Below are 5,699 nucleotides of genomic sequence, written 5' to 3'. Positions count from 1 at the left end.
CTGCTCCTGCGGGAAGACTACTGGGCTTGTCAGCCATTAGAAGGGGGCAATGTCAGAGAATGACAGGGTGATCCTGTGTTTTTTCTTGGGGTGGGTGGGTAGATAATAGCCCCAACAATCAGAACTGGGGACACAAAGAAGTGTCTTTAGGTAAGAAAGACACAGTGAGATGGTTTTGGAGATGTTCATATCTCCTTTGTGCATGCGGGTGGAGGCATTTATCAGGCAAGCCAGTGCTGGGTCTGCATTTGGGAGAGCAGCTGGAGCTGGACGCACGTGTCTGGAAGTCATCAGTGTGCTGGTGGTAGGTGACACTGGGCTGTGAGTGTGATCGTCCAAGAGCAAGGACAGGGCCTAGGAAAGTGTGGGAACAGCCAGCTCCCTTCCTGTTCATGCTGTTCTTTCCCTGTCCACCTCACCGGCTGCAATCCACGCACAGAGTTCCACCCAGTCCCACTGTAGGGGGCTGCCCTGGTGCCCACCCACACCCTGTAACCCCAGGGCTTTATTTGAGACAAACATGGTTGAGTGTGATCATGATGCTGGGATTATGATCCTTGAGACCTACTCACTACAGCTGAAACACTGCCCCAATCTTCTGCACAGTGAAGGAGGCCATAACAAGAATCTCTGTTACACATATGGAAAAATGATCACATTTATGGGTTACTCAAAGACCACAGTCTACGAAAAGACATATGGGAAGGATAAATGAACCGGAACTTAAAGGTGTTCTTCCCTTGACCTTTAGAAATGTTGGGCAAGTTCACTTTACCTCTCCATATTCCGTCTCCTCACCTGTAATGGTGTAAGTGTGATGCCTTCCTTGGAGGGCTGCTCTAAGGGTTAAATAAATGTATATGAGTACACATATATATGTATATATTGATGTATATGCATATGTGTGTATATATGTCTATGTATGTAAATACACACACATAGACACATGGTGTTTAGAATAAGCTCTGACATGTACACTCAATAAATATTAGCTATGTATATGTTGAATTGTATTAAATTGTATGTAACTCTTCCATTCCTTTTGAACAAGGTTGTGGACTCTTGTGTTCTGTTCAGGCCAGAGTGGAGGCAGGCAGACAGGTTGAAACCCATATTTCTGCTGGCTTAGGATCGGGGCCTCCTGCCATCTGGTCTTCATTTGTTTTTATGAGTCCAGAGCAGGATAAACTCTTCAGCCTGTCTCTTACCCTAAGTGGAAAGAGCCCTAGGCTGAGAAAAGGAAATACTGGTGTTTATCCACTTCCACTGGTGAAATGAGAGAGAACACAGTGTGTTTGAGAGGGGGCAGCAAGTGTGGTGGGTGCTGTTGTGTTCCCCAGGTGCCCCTCAGGACTGAGGCACTCCATGCCGGAAGCTGACAGTTCTCAGCCAAATTCCTCTCTGGATGCACAAGCTATCCACTTCTTGTGGGCAACCTGCATCCAATAACTGGTTGATGAGGAGAGGAGTCTACAGGCCCTGACCTTTGGCCTCAAGATGGGAGAACACCAAAGATCCATTCCAGATCCAAAAATTCTTGAAGCTGAGCTTTCCATTGAAACCACCTTGCAGTTCAACTTCCTTTGCACAGTTTTGCTTTTCTCACCCCTTATATATGTGACTGTTAGGAATAATTCCTAATAAACCTTCTGCACACAAATCTCAGAGCTTTAGAGACTCTTCTTTTTGGTAATCCCAACCTATGATAATTGGTACCAGAAATGGTCCTACAAAGCACAACCTAAATTTTGGTTTTGAAGATGGACCATCCATTGGCTTACTGGCAATGAAGACCACGTCACTGGTCCAAGTGTACCCTGATAGTCCCAGTGTCAAACTGGGGAACAACTGTTGAGATTTTCAACAGTGGTAGACTGAGATTGGGTGCTGGTGGGAGAAAGCATATGGCAAGTGTGACGTCTCAGGTGGTCATCTTGGGAGTCTGGGGGCTGGAGATAGTCACTATAAGGACATTGGAACCAGGTGACCATTCCCGGAGGCCATCAACACCTTGGAGAAAAACAATGACAGTCTGAAGATGAGAAATCACCAGTGTAAGGCAAAGTGTGAAAGCCAGAGGATCTCCCTGGCTGCACATGGGAACTCTCATTTCTTTCAGTCAAAATGCAGAAAAGCAGAGGAGAAAGAGAGCTCCAGAGAAAGTTCGGTTTTCAGCATTTGTAGGTCTGCTCCATGCAGATGAGGGCTTTGATTGGGAAGGAGGAGACACTGAGTTTGGAATAAGGGCTTGCATGGACATAAGTTTTTGTTTTTCTTGGGTAAATATGTGAAAGTGGAATTTCTGGGTCATATGGTAGGTTTAAGTTTAACTTTTTCAGAAACTGCCAAATTGTTTTCCAAAGTGGTTGTACTATTTTACATCCCTACTAGTAATGTATGAGAGTGCCAATGGCTGTATATCCCTGCCAACCTTGTATTGTCAGTCTCGAATTTTAGCCATTTCAACTGCTCTGTAGCATCTCAATGTGGTTTTAATTTGCACTTCCCTATTGACTGAAAATACTGAGTGCTGTTTCATAGGCTTATTTACCATGTGTATATCTTCTTTTGTGAAATATCTATCCAAATATTTTGTCCATTTTAAATTGGGTTGTCTTCTTGTTGAGTTGGAAGAGTTCTATGGATTCAAGTCTTTTGTCAGATGTATGACTGAAGAATATGTTCTGCCAGTCAGTAGCTTACCTCTTTTCATTTCCTAAAACTCCTATCTGCACTGGTTTCATTTTTTTGATGGTGTGTCCTTTCTTTCACTGTTGTCCATTAACCACTCAGCAGCAAATTTTGTGGAGAGATCCTCAAATAATGTCCAGGATCCAGTCCCTTTTCACTGTTTCTGCCACTCTCCCTGAGCTTTCCGAAGTCTGCATCACCTCTCCCTGGATCACTGCAATGGCCTTTTGATGGTCCTCCTTGCCTCCACTCTTGTCCCCTTGCAGCTACTGCCGATACAGCAGGCAGCCTGATCCTTGAAATGTAGATGATACGATGTCACTACACACGTCAAAACCCTGCATTGGTTCCCCATATAATTGGAGTAAAACCCACAGATCTTACAAAAACCAATAAGGGCCTCCGTGGTCTGATGTTCCATCCCATGCCTGACCTCATCTCTTTTTTGTTCAACTCCACTGCAGCCATACTGACCTCCTTGCTGTTTCTCCAATGTGCAAGGCACACTCTTGCCTTGCACACTTAAAAAAATTGAAATGTAACTTACACACATAAATTTCACCCTCTTAAAGTATAATTCAGTGCTTTTTTTTTTTTTATCGTATTCACAAGGGACCCCAACACCTACACTCACTCCAGAACATTTTCATCATTCCCAGAAGAAATCCCATCCCCATTGTCTCCTGCCTTTTTTTTTGTGTGTGGAAATTGCAAAGGAAGATTTATAGACAATGAAAATATAGTACTTTGATTGCTCAAAAGGTATAATGTGCTAGAACTTGAAGTCATGTAGTTTACTTGTTGACCATCTGGCTACAGTTCATTACTGCTTCAAAAGCTAAACTTAATAATCTTCCTAAGCTGCTTTTAAAATAAAGTTCTTAAATTATAGCAATAAAGAAAAGGAAACAATTAATATTGCAGTTTGTCAAAAAACATGTATGAAATTTCAACTCTTATTCTTAAAAAGTTATAAAAATTGATGTTTTGGCTAAGTTATAAACATGCTTATAATGCAATTATTTGTGTAACTCTAGTAATGCTTATGGTGGCTACAAGATCAGAATAGATTCTTAAAAAATATAAAAAATAAAATATTTAGCCCCATTATTTATCTGTAGAGTGTGCTTATGTATGTCCAAATTTCAGCATTTACTATATCATCATTGCTTTAATTTAAGAAGTCACACGAAGAATAAGGCAAAAGCACCTATGAGCTGGCATATTAGTTTATTTCTCAACTTGTAAAAATATTCTTAATTTGTTGATGTAGCAAACAAATTTCAATTCTGATTGCTTTGCAGAAAAACAACAGAATTTTTACAATAAAATTTATGGGTTTTTTTTTTTTTTGAGATGGAGTCTGGCTCTGTCACTCAGGCTGGAGTGCATTGGCACCATCTCTGATCACTGCAACCTCCACCTCCTGGGTTCAAGCAATTCTCCTGCTTCAGCCTCCCAACTAGCTGGGATTACAAGCCTGTGCCACCACACCAGGCTAATTTTTGTATTATTAGTAGTGATGGTGTTTCAACATGTTGGCCAGGCTGGTCTCGAACTACTGACCTCAGGTGGTTCGGCTGCCTTGGCCTCTCACAGTGCTGGGATTACCGATGTGAGCCACTGCGTCCGGTCTTGCAATGAACTTTATGGTTCAATTGCATAAAGGCAACATGTTATATATGAAAAAATTACTAACTGAACTACAGGTATTAAACACTGAAAAAAGTTAGCAGTTTATTATGATTTGTTTTATTTAACAATTTATGAAATCATAGCCATCAGCTTTTCTAGTGGAATTCAGGATTCTCAGTGGAGCTGTTAGTGTAGCGAAACTTTATAGGTAAAATACACAAATACTTTTGATAGCACTGTTTTTTTGCTATTTAGTTGATGCAATTTCTTCCCAGCTTCGATGGTCTTTACAATTTGACATGTTTTTGCAGTGGCTAGTACTGGTTGTTCCCTTCCATGTTTAGTGCTTCCTTCAGGAGCTTTTGTAGGGCAGGCCTGGTGGTGACAAAATCTCTCAGCATTTGCTTCTCTGTAAAGGATTTTATTTCTCCTTCACTTATGAAGCTTAGTTTGGCTGGATATAAGATTCTGGGTTGAAAATTCTTTTCTTTAAGAATGTTGAATATTGGCCCCCACTCTCTTCTGGCTTGTAGAGTTTCTGCCGAGAGATCCGCTGTTAGTCTGATGGGCTTCCCTTTGCGGGTAACCCGACCTTTCTCTCTGGCTGCCCTTAACATTTTTTCCTTCATTTCAACTTTGGTGAATCTGACAATTATGTGTCTTGGAGCTGCTCTTTTCGAGGAGTATCTTTGTGGCGTTCTTTGTATTTCCTGAATTTGAATGTTGGCCTGCCTTGCTATATTGGGGAAGTTCTCCTGGATAATATTCTGCAGAGTGTTCTCCAACTTGGTTCCATTCTCCCCATCACTTTCAGGTACACCAATCAGATGTAGATTTGGTGATAGCACTGTTAAGAGATCTCTCTAAAATTAACTCACTGGTTTCATTCTCAAGCCATGTTGACCTGGGCCACTCAACATGGCTTTTATTGCGCCTGATGTTAATGCATGTTGTCTTTTTACAACAAATTCATGACAATCAGAGGATATCTATTTGACATATGTGGCATCAGGGCCTTCATAGCCACCATAGGTTTTCTCCTCTCCATCCATTATGTCCTTGTGAAATTATACAGTTTTGGGAAAGTCTACTTCCAGACTTTTGCATTGCCTTTCCCCCTGCTTTGATTGCCCTCCATTCTTTCTTTGTCCATTTGTATTGCTATAGAGAAGTACCTGAGCCTGGGTAATTTATAAAAAAAGAGGCTCATTTGGCTGATGGTTCTGCAGGCTGTATGGGAAATGCGGTGCCAGTATCTGGTTGACTTCTGGTGGGGCTCTCAGGCTGCTTCCACTGATGGTGGTAGGTGAAGGGGAGATGGCTGTGCAGAGGTCACATGGTGAGAGAGGAAGCAAGAGAGAGAGCGTAGTGCC

The 5,699-nt window shown here is 41.9% G+C and overlaps 1 pseudogene; it reads right to left on the bottom strand.

Moving 5' to 3' along the window:
* Positions 1 to 1,798: 1,798 nt before the first annotated feature.
* Positions 1,799 to 5,378, bottom strand: LOC116479422 (elongin-C-like; annotated as a pseudogene).
* Between the last annotated feature and the right edge of the window lie 321 nt (positions 5,379 to 5,699).

This window comes from Hylobates moloch, unplaced genomic scaffold (genome assembly GCF_009828535.3).
Source record: "Hylobates moloch isolate HMO894 unplaced genomic scaffold, HMol_V3 SCAFFOLD_3, whole genome shotgun sequence".
Taxonomy (NCBI): domain Eukaryota; kingdom Metazoa; phylum Chordata; class Mammalia; order Primates; family Hylobatidae; genus Hylobates; species Hylobates moloch.
This window is presented reverse-complemented; position numbering and strand designations above follow the sequence as displayed.